This window comes from Oncorhynchus kisutch, linkage group LG7 (assembly GCF_002021735.2).
Source record: "Oncorhynchus kisutch isolate 150728-3 linkage group LG7, Okis_V2, whole genome shotgun sequence".
NCBI classification, from domain to species: Eukaryota; Metazoa; Chordata; class Actinopteri; order Salmoniformes; family Salmonidae; genus Oncorhynchus; species Oncorhynchus kisutch.
In genome coordinates, this window is record NC_034180.2 from 29429611 (window position 1) to 29441456 (window position 11846).

The window sequence follows — 11846 nt, forward strand, 5'->3', positions numbered from 1 at the left end:
TACAGGATTAAAATTGAATCCTACTACACTGGCTCTGACGCTCGTCGGATGTGGCAGGGCTCGAAAACTATTACGGACTACAAAGCCTACCAGATGAGCTAAATGTATTTTATGCTCGCTTTGAGGCAAGCAACACTGAAGCATGCACGAGAGCACCAGCTGTTCTGGATGACTGTGTGGTAACGCTCTCGGTAGCCGATGTGAGCAAGACCTTTAAACAGGTCAACATTCACAAAGCCGTGGGGCCAGAAGGATTACCAGGACGTGTACTCAAAACACACGCGATCCAACTGGCAAGTGTCTTCACTGACATTTTCCACCTCTCCCTGACCAAGTCTGTAATACCTACATGTTTCAAGCAGACCACCATAGTCCCTGTGCACAAGGAAGCGAAGGTAACCTGCTTAAATGATTACCTCCCTGTAGCACTGATGTCGGTAACCATGAAGTGCTTTGAAAGGCTGGTCATGGCTCACATCAACAGCATCTTCCCAAATACCATGAACCCACTCCTATTCGCATACCGCCCCAACAGATCCACAGATGAGGCAATCTCAATCACAATCCACACTGCCCTTTCCCACCTGGACAAAAGTAAGACCAATGTGAGAAAGCTGTTAATTTACTACAGCTCAGCATTCAACACCATAGTGCCCACGAAGCTCATCACTAAGCTAAGGACCCTGGGAGGTCAGAGAACTGGCAGTGTGGTGCCAGGACAACAACCTCTCCCACAATGTGAGCAAGACAAAGGAGCTGATCGTGGACTACAGGAAAAGGTGGACCAAACAACCCCCATTAACATTGACGGGGCTGTAGTGGAGAGTGTTGAGAGTTTCAAGTGCCTTGATGTCCACATCACCAACAAGCTATCATGGTCCAACCACACCAAGACCGTTATGAAGAGGGCTTGACAAAACCTTTTTCGCCTCAGCAGACTCGAAAGGTTTGTCATGGGTCCTCAGATCCTCAAAAAGTTCTACAGCTACACCATCGAGAGCATCCTGACCGGTTGCATCACTGCCTGGTATGGAAACTGCTCGGCATCTGACCATAAGGCGCTACAGAGGGTAGTGTGTACTGACTAGTACATCACCGGGGCCAAGCTTCCTGCCATCCAGAACCTATATAATAGGCGGTGTCAGAGGAAAGCCCATAAAATTGTCAGAGATTCCAGTCATCCAAGTCATAGACTGTTTTCTCTGCTACCGCACGGTAAGCGGTACCGGAGCGCCAAGTCTAGGACAAAAAGGCTCCTTAACAGCTTCTACCCCCAAGCCATAAGACTGCTGAACAATTAATCAACTGGCCACCGGACTATTTACATTGATACCCCCCCTCCATTTGTTTTGTACACTGCTGCTACTCGCTGTTTATTATCTATGCTTAGTCACTTCACCCCTACCTACATGTACAGATTACCTCAACTAGCCTGTACCCCTGCACACTAACTCAGTACCGGTGCCCCCTGTATATAGCCTTGTTATTGTTATTTTATTGTGTTACTTTTTATTTATTTTTTACTTTAGCTTATTTGGTAAATATTTTCTTAACTCTTCTTGAACTGCACTGTTGGTTAAGGGCTTGTAAGTAAGCATTTCACGGTAAGGTCTAGACTTGTTGAATTCGGCACGTGGGACAAATAAAGTTTGATTTGATTTTATTCACCTGGTCAGTCTATGTCATGGAAAGAGCATGTGTTCATAATATTTTGTACACTCAGTGTATTTGACTTAAAAGGACAAAGGGCGAGAGAGAGACTGGAGACGAGTACGAAATTAACATAGTTATTCATTTGTTATCAATATATTATTAATTCATTAATTTACTTGACATCTGCTGCAGTTAGACAGTCTACAATTTTAATGTATGAATGATTAATTAGCTAGTGTGACTTTCCACCCATTTCCCCTACAGCAGACACTAAATCATAAAGGAATTAATTAATTGATTAATTCCGTCTTTTATTCTCCTTAGATATATCTTAAAAGTGTGCTTTAAATAGTTCCATTCTATTGATGCTTGTTTGAGCGGGTGTAGCCTTTTCAATACATGATTCCTGTTGCTAAAACACAAAAGGTATTCAGTTTTATGAAATCAGTATATTTTGGTTGCAATACCAGGGCCTATAACTTAGAGCATATTTTGAAGACACAAAACAGCTATTCCTTCATTTTGGTTAGTGGTTGTATGTCAGACAACGGTCAAGGCAGTGAGGCAGAAGTCAAGCACTTTAGCTGATGGAGAGGTCATAGCGGTGCTTAGGGGGTCATGGCTAATTAGTGAGAATGAATGACCATGGCCTTGAGGGCGAAACACAATTACTGACTAAATGGAAAAGTAAGGCACCAGTTATCAGTAATGGAAAGTTTTAGCGTTAAACTCCTATTACCTCAAGTCCTAGGCAAATGTTAGCAATTAAATTGTTTTTCTGTGTGGGATGAGGTTTTTATTGAATACAACAGCAGACCACAGGAGGTTGGTAGCACCTTAATTGAGGATGACGGGCTCGTGGTAATGGCTGCAGTGGAATAAGTGAAATGGTATCAAATACATCAAACACATGATTTCCATGTGTTTGATTCCATTCAATTCTCTCCTTTCCAGGCATTATTATGAGCTGTCCTCCCCTCAGCAGCCTCCACAACAGCAGACATACCACCCTGGCTGTCTTTTTGCCTGAAGCTAAAGCAGGGCTGGGCCTAGTCGGTGTTTGGATGGGAGACCCCCCTGGCTAAATCAGACAGATGCTGGGATCAGTGGCTCAGGCTAGCAATGGAATACAGTTCCCAATGGTATACAAATTGAGACATAGTGACAAGCACAGAATAAATGCAACCATTCATCATCTGTCCATTCATGGGTGTTGTTATTGGTCTTTCAAATACTCTAACCCAAGATGATGCCTAAGAGATGGCCTGTTCTGTGTCTTTCACTGATCATTTTCAGTCTGATAGTCTTATCCAAAATCCACAGTTTATTGGCTTGTTAGTTTATCAGTATGGCATCGAAGTGCAGCTGTCAAAAAGGGATTTAAGCCAGCTGAGACTGGATTCTTTGAAGTTCTCTGTTTCCAACCATTACAGAGATGATTGTGTGTGTGCCTCATTTGGAATGAGAGTAAAAGGGCTCTGGGTTATTATTGTGCCCAGCACCCACAGTTTCTTCTTTGAAATATGGCAGTTGAACCCTCTTGAGAAGCCTGAGTAAAATGTCCTATCATCACTTGAAAAAAAAATGTTGATGTGATTTGTGCTTATAACAGCTTATTTTCACAGCCTGCCTCTTTTTACACTTTTATCTGACAATTTCACAACATAACCAAGGATTCCATGATCCAATATTGTTTGATGTAATCCAATCCCAATAATTTAAAGAGAAATTGTTGATGATCTACAGTGAGTACTGTACTTCGTTACAAGGAGAGGGTGGTAAAGAGGCCCTGGGAAGAGGAGTGGATGAGTTGCTACCCTAGACACTCAGTGATTTAAGGTCAGTTCATAGACCGTATATAAACATATGGTCAGTTGCACATTTCCACCCCTAATGGATTGGTGAGGGTAAGACTATCCTACATAGCTAAAAGGGAATTAAAAAGTTAATTTTAAATGGGCCTAGCTGGAGGAATAATTCATTGACCTTCCTTCAACAACAAAAAATCCTCCCTGCCTCACTCAACGCAACCCAGATACCTGTTGCTCATGCAGTGATATTTGTTTGTAAAGCAGGTGCAAGTCAAGAGTCAAGTAAAAGTAAATATAAACAGAAAGATATATGAATCACCACCTAATTTGTATTATTATTTTGTTTTGCATGGGAAATGACATAATCTCTTTTAGATACCTTAATATTTCGCCAGAGGGCAGTATGCCTTCACGGCAAATTACGTAGTATTGACAAATGAGGAAGTGATTATTATGTTGTTTTTTCAACGCTAAACCTTCTGTGGCTCTTCATGGGAGCTACAATTGAAATACGATGAGACTTTGGTGAGTAACTCCTCTCTTTCAAATGTAGATATAATTGAACATGACGAAATGGCTACAAGTGGGATGCACTGTTGAGCTCTACATCCCGAGGGGTTCATACTGATTGTGGCAGCCGGTTAAATGGCGTCCCTTGACAAGGCAAGAAGAAGAAGAAGAAGAAGAAGAAGATGTATGTCAGGAGAAGTGTAGTATTATCACAAGGAGACTTATACTTGGAATACGGAGGTGGAATGGAGGGAAATGAGGATGCAGAGGAGGTCTAAGAGCGAGAGGGATAAGAGAGTGAGCTTGAGTCTGTTAAAAAAGGGAGATGGTTTGTTAAAAAATAATGTTAGAAAGTGTAAGCAGGGTGAGAAATGTAAATGAATGAGGGTGTGGTGGAGTTCTCAGAGCCCGAGGCTTGCACCGAAGGTCGGGATAAAGATGAAAATGACAGTAGGAGTGACATTTTTTGAAAAAGTTGTCTCTTGCCTTTTGGCTGATCCATTTGTGTCTTCAGGGTGGGTGAAAACCGACATGGGTGCTGTGGAATCGGTGAGGGTAACCAGAAGTTGTCTTGTGATAATTGTTTGTGTTTCTGCTGGTCAGAGGGACCAGGCGCTCCATGTTATTAAACGAATAGTGGCAAGAGATGTGAATGGTTTTGCTCTCAAGAAAAGGGCGCCATTGAAAGGAGTGATTACTGACCAACTGAAGGGGAAGATTCCCGGTGTTTGTGATGCTCTTCGTTTGGTGCGACGAAGGCAGGGTGGCGTGGGCAGTGAATCATAAGTCATTATTTGCCCAACAAAGTGATGTTAGGATATAAGTTATCCTGTACGACCGCTTGTGCCGAATACATTGTTGTTACAGGTGTCAAGCGTATGGGCATCTGGCAGCAGTGTGTAGGAGGCAGGTTCCTAGGTGTGAGAAGTGTGCAGAAGGGCATAAAACAAAGGAATGTGTAGCATTGGGGGAAGTAGTGGTCTGTGTTAATTGTAGGGGTGCCCATGGGGCTGAGGATCAGAAATGTCCAGTGCTAGAGAGGCAGGTTGAAGTTTCCAAAGTTAGTGTAATGCAGAAGTTGTCATATGCTGAGGCAGTGAAGCAGGTAGATGATGGGTCAAGGGATCCTGAGAGGAGTGGTGTGAGTAGTCTATCTGTACCAATACAGAGAGATGAACCAACAAGTGATATTTGCTTCAGTAAGACTGGATTTTTGGCTTTTATAGCAATGGTTATCAACTGTACTGCAAGGATGGAACGTAGCCGCAGATAAGAGGTTGTGGTGGCAGCTGCAGAGAGGTATGTGTGTGCGAGTCTTGATGTCAGAGTTACAGGGTGTGTTGAGTGGTGGTGTCCCATCCTTTCAGGCTGTTGGCCTGAAGTAGGACTAAATAGAGGAGTATTTATTTGAGTGTAGTGTTAGATGGTAGGGTATTTATTATTATTATTTTCTTCAGTGAAGTACAAGGGAGTTATACTCCAGTCTAGTAGGTGGCGGTAATGCAACATGTATTGGATGCCAACTGCCGTCAAACCTCAGAAGAAGAATGTATTCAGACATTCAGGATGTGTAGTACGTCGTTTGTTTCACATTTATTAAACCCCTGAAAAACATGAACCTTGAACGCTGTAGACAGTAACCCTAAACCGTCAAAATAGTTTTCAAAAGTGTTTTTTGATGGTGATTGATTTGTATTTGTGAAGGTGCTAGAGTGCAGTATTATAGGTGATACTATATTCTAACATGTTTATTCTGTCTTCCTATAACACAGGTTGAACAATAAAGAGCTGCATAATTCTACCAACCAGGCTTAGGCCTGGTCACACTATGTTCCTCCTGTCTAGTCTTCTTCTTCTTGACCCCCCCTCCCAGGAACAGTAAATAGTTACAGTAACATGTCTTCAGGCCCACCTCAGTCGCCCACAGTGGCTAAGACAGAGGTGACTGTTGAAGGAGAATGCCCTATCTTCGCTGCCACCTTTGCCTACTGGGACAACATCCTGGGCCCGCGGGTGTGTCACATCTGAGCTCCCAGGTGTGAGCAACCACTGTTGCTGAGCGATGGCCAATCACACGCTGAACGGGGAGATTCTTCGCAGCACAGAGTGCGGCGCCGTGGACGTCAAATTCTTCGTCCTAGCTGAGAAGGGTGTCATCATCATCTCGCTCATCTTCGACGGCGAGCTGAAGGGTGACAAGAACACCTGTGCCCTGTCCATCATCCTGCCGCAGACAGAGCTGGCCTTCTACCTGCCCTTGCACACTGTCTGTGTGGATCGGCTCAAACATATAATCCGCAAGGGACGCATCTGGATGCAGAAGGCAAGTATTCAGACGCCATGTTCCAAATCTGCCTCACACTAGGCCATCCCCTTAAGGCAGTGTTTCTCAATCCATTCCTAGGGAAATTGATGTTCTTGTTCTAACCCAGTACGTGAATGATCTATGCTCCCCAAAGAGCGAAATGGTTAAAATCAAGTAAGTCAGCACTAACACCTGAATCATGAAGCCTGCCATGCCTTTTTTTGTAATTGACGTACAGGGCTACAACATAATTTCTGTGCTGTCAGAGATTGTCCCCATCATGGAGCTGCTGTCATCCATGAAGACACACAGTGTCCAAGAGGACTTAGACGTGAGTATCTGAAGCGATCATGCACATTGGGCAACACTTTCATCACGCAAAACAGTACTTTGCAAATACTACAGTAGAACTATGCATACCCATTTATGTAGGAACTTTTCTTAAACAGTTACGTCCACGAGAAGGAGACTATCACTATTGTCACATTATTACATCCAAGACTGACATCGAACTAGTTTCACTGATTTGTTAAGTCTCACACGGCTTTCGTTACACCCCCCCAAAATGACGTTGAAAAGGAAACTAAAACTTCAAAGCCTCCACATCATTCATCTATGTGAAAAGTTCTAACCACTGAGGCTCGACTGAAGCTTTAATTAACATTTTGATGTTCAATGAGACATTGTTAACTCACTATTCCACTTGTCTCGCTATAGTAGGTATAATTTTTTTTTTTAAGTATCTTGTCCTTCGTGTTGTTTATTTCACCAAGAATTGTGTTTGTTCCCTGATTGCTAGATCAAGGACACCATCCTAAATGACGATGACATCGGAGACAGCTATCATGAAGATTTCCTGCACAAGTAAACACTTTTAGGAAACTTTGTCTGGGATTCAGTCCTAGGCCTACCTGGTATAGAAATGTAATTATGAAAATTGGAAGCATCTGCTTGCGAGTTGTCTACCTGGTATTTTTGCAGTGGCCAAAACTATTATTTCACCATATTTAACCAAAAATTATGAGTAGTCTTACTTGCCCACTATAAAGAAACAACTGAGTGCTCCTGTGGTTTTATTTTCTGGGATAGTCACAGGGTTGAAGAATGTTTCACTCTCCCTCAGTTTTAGCACCTTTCCTCTCCTTTTTTGTCCAAGCTGGGTTGGTCCATTGGGTACACATTGCTTACCTTGCACACTATATTTGTGATTAGGTCATAGTTATCAGTGGAGTGCAGTTATGCACCCCTGACAGATCTGTCGAAACAATTATCTTAGCTGCCTGTGGAGAAGACAAATGCACTGCAAGTCACAATTTATTTACTCAGCTTTTGAGTGTTCTTGCAGTAGTCAGGAAACACTTGTGTCATGAGATGTATTTGATTAATCCTCTCATTTAGATATTTAGAGACCGATATTGAATGACAGACACACACAGCAAATATTTTACTATCTTTGTGGGGACCTAACATTCATTTCCATTCAAAATCCTTAACCCCTAAACCTCCTAACCCTTAACCTAACCCCCACACCTAAAATAGCCTTTGTATTTGTGAGAATCTGGGAAATGTCCCTGGACTTTTGGGGATTTCTCGTACCCACAAGGATAGTAACACACACACAAGGACACATTTCATTACATTTTAATCTTGCTCATGTTCTCATTATACTAAATTAATATCAAGTGACCATCCCTCATCCTTGTCATTAATAAATAATACACCAAATGAAATTTGCCTCCATCTCTCAGGGCAGTCAGTTCTCATCTCCAAACTTGTGGCTGCTCCATGGTGGTCGGAAGCAACCCAGACAAAGTCAACAAGGTACTGACAGGCTGCCAATACTCTGTGCTAAGCACATGCATACACTGGCTGATGTATCAGCATATGTATTCACACTCATCCACACACTAGCTGTATCAACATGAATGTTCTACACACAGATGTGACTGCATATGTTATTGTGTATCTAAAATAATACAGCATACAAAATCCCACAATACTGGTTCACACACACCTCCAAATCCTCTCTCCCCCTCGGAAATGCAGATGTTGAGAGGTATTCCACATTGATATTCATTCATATGTTTTCTTGCGCTCTAGGTAGTGCTCACGCTGTGCCTCTTCCTCACCCCTGCTGAGAGGAAGTGCTCTCGGTTCTGTAAAGCTGACTCTACTTTCAAGTATGACACAGGACTGTTTGTACAAGGCCTCCTCAAGGTACCCAACAACGCCACTCTAAATTACAGTTTTCCTACTGGGTGTGCCAGCCCAGCACTAACACACCTGTTTCAAATAATAAACTAATAATGAGCTTCGGTTCAATGAGAGATACATTAAAGGCTTGTTTTACTCACATCGATATTAACCCATTGTAAGTGCATGTAAATGTAATGCAAATGAATAGTCTTTATTCAAACCAAGGCCTCAAATGAACAAACGCTCATACCTTTACAACAGACTGCCACTTTGGCATTGTGATTTTCCCCCCCCCCCCCCCCCCCATTACTCTCCCACTCCTTTCTCCCACCCAGGACTCCGTGGGCAGTTTTGTCTTGCCCTTCCGCCAGGTGCTGTACTCACCCTACCCGACCACGCACATCGACGTGGACATCAACACGGTGAAGCAGATGCCGCCCTGCTACGAGCACACACACATTCAGCGGCGCTACATGCGCTCTGGAAGGCGGCCAGCGAAGAGGACATCGCCCCCGACACTGACACCGGAATCCATACCGACGAGTCCTTCACCCCCGACCTGTATGCTCTCTTCTCTCCTGTTCTGTTCTTCCAATTAGATTGGAATTGGCAATGTTTATTTTGCTGCATAACTCATTGCTTGATTTATTTGAAATGTATCAAATTTGTATGTCTTGTTTACATTTACATTAATGAAAGAAATATGGATGTTATTCTGTTTTTTTACCACTAAAAGCTCCACTCTTTTCTCAGAAATGTTTTTCAGGATGTTATGCATAAAGACACCCTCATCATTTATAGATGAGGTAAGACACCGGCACAAAGTAAGCAAAAATATTTGTGGTTCGAAAAATGTTGTAATTTGTCAGCCGTTAATGGCTTATCAGGGCCAACTGTATTAGTTAATTCTGTTTTGTTCCCAGGTGTTCATGCTGAAGCCAGGTCTCAATCTGCGAAGTACTTACTTGGCCCAGTTCTTGCTGATCCTTCACAGGAAGGCGATCACACTACTCAAATACATTGAAGATGAGACGTGAGTTACCTCACCATGGAAGCAGATGTAATTGGTTTTAATGACTTTTGCCACAGCACAGCAGCACACCATGTAGTACAACTTTTGATAACAGTTTGAATTCCTCACCCACAGGCAAAAGGGAAAGAAGCCTTTCCGAACCTTGCGCAGCTTGAAGACAGACCTCGACCTGATGGTGGAAGGCGACCTGAATATCATCATGGCGTTGGCTGAAAAGCAAAGGGCTGGACTGCACTCCTTTGTATTTGGGAAGCAATTCTACACCAGTGTACAGGAGCGAGATGTGCTCATGAGCTTTTGACTCTTACTCTCATGACATGTTTATCAGCTTTTAAGAAATGGGAAAGAAATTGACATATGACTTGTCCAAAAGCTGCCTTTACTAGGTTACATGTTTTGTCCACTAAAGAGGGTTGAAGTGTTAAAAATAAATACAGTATGACAACCAGAATATCAGATGCCCATTTAAAGTCCAAAAACTTTGTACTGCTGTCCTTTATTGCTAATCTTCATTGTTTTATTCAAAGCGTGAGTAGTGTCTTCCATGTCTGTGTTGTACAACAAGCACCTTGATGGGACTCCACTTTATTTGTGCAACTTAATGGTTTGGATACCATTTATATCAATAATAGCACACAGATTGTACAACAAATGGTACTTCCTCTGACTGAATGACCACAACAGCCATGTCCAGGTTATGAACCATGTATTGCCCTTTTGCAGTATGCACTGTATGTCTGAGCATTCATGCTGATTGTTGACTAGAGACAAGTTTGTTTAATTTTGACATGTACATCATGTGTATAGAATTTAATTGTCTTGACATTATTTTGTCATAATTACCGTTTGACATGATACTAAATGTATCGTAATGTGTGTAAGGCTTTCATGTGGCAACTTTGACTCATCTCACAGTGGCCTTAACTTACAGTATTTTCTCACTAGCTTTCATTTGGTAAATGTGGTTAATGGTATATACTAGTGAAACCATAATGTTATTAACCCCACTTGCCTTCATGCTGATGCAGCCTTACTCTAACATTTGTAAATGCATCCATGATGATAAAAACATTTGTCAATACAAAATGGTATGCATATTTACTACAATAAGTTTACACACATTTACTAGTCTTCCGGAATGTGCCTTGAAATTCCCCAGTGTTGTCTGAATGACCTATTTGGTACAGCCCCTCCCATAGGCTGTTTGGCAACCTTTTACGAAAATGAAAAAAGAAAACTTTGGATTACCTTGGTTCTCTGAGTAGAGTAACGGGTTGCCAAACAAGTCATGTGAACTCCTTCCTGTCACGCAATGTGATTGAGATAAAGATGTATACAGTCACACCACACCTTTACTGTACCCACATGACCTGTCACTATGAAAAGGTGGTGTGGCGTGACTTACTATTACTTCAATTGAAGTATAGAGGTGGGAGGAACGCCATGAAAGCTTGGCGACCCATTACTTTACTCAGAACCAAGGTAATCCAACGTTCTCTTTCATTTTCTAAAAGGTTGCCAAACAGCCTATGGGAGAGGCTGTAACAAAGAGGTCTTTCGGACAACAGAGTAGGAAAACTCCCCATTTATCTTAGTCCAGATGAGCCCCTAACAGGGTAACAGAATTTCAACTGTGGTATACAACTAAATACACACGCAAGCTGAAAGCTTGCACTTAAAACATGATGCTTCACCAAGAGTGGAAGGCCTCTGTACAGAACATCCATTTCACTGACGGTTGATAAGTATGTACAAGGTTCTCGGCATGCTCAGAACCACAGTCCCCACGGATGGTGTGGACATAACGTTAGGTATGTAGTACCTCATGAAAGTCATGGGTGTTGACCAACTTGCAGCAACACAGAGTCCAGGGAGCTCCATCTGAACAGTGCCCATGAATAGATCATACCCCTGGTGGAGTTGGCTACTACGCCATCTGGAGTTGGTCTATAGCTCAAATGCCAGACAGATAGGTCCGGCAGGCCAGATAGCTAGGCTGTCATTGTAAATAAGAATGTTCTTAACTGACTTGCCTAGTTAAAAAAAAAAAAATCCGGCCAGATAGCTAAGTCAAGCTGGCCGACAAGACCTTGCTTTCTGGACGGCCGAACCTTGCTATCTGGCCAGCAGGCTGGACATACCTATTTGGCCAAAAGGCAGGCCAGTAAACATTCACATGCGTGAATAGGAAGGAGACCCGTTACGAAAAACCAAGAGAACCAATGCATTAGGTAGCGCCCATGCATAATAATACAACATTACAGTTGATACGCTGAAATAAATGCCTATCTTCAAGTAGGATGTACAAAATCCTTTGTATTGGTAGATTTATCGACCA

The 11846-nt window shown here is 42.5% G+C and overlaps 1 pseudogene; it reads left to right on the forward strand.

Annotated features, from left to right (window-relative positions):
- Positions 1–3893: 3893 nt before the first annotated feature.
- On the forward strand, positions 3894–9987 carry LOC109894414 (guanine nucleotide exchange C9orf72-like; annotated as a pseudogene).
- The last annotated feature ends 1859 nt before the right edge of the window (positions 9988–11846 follow it).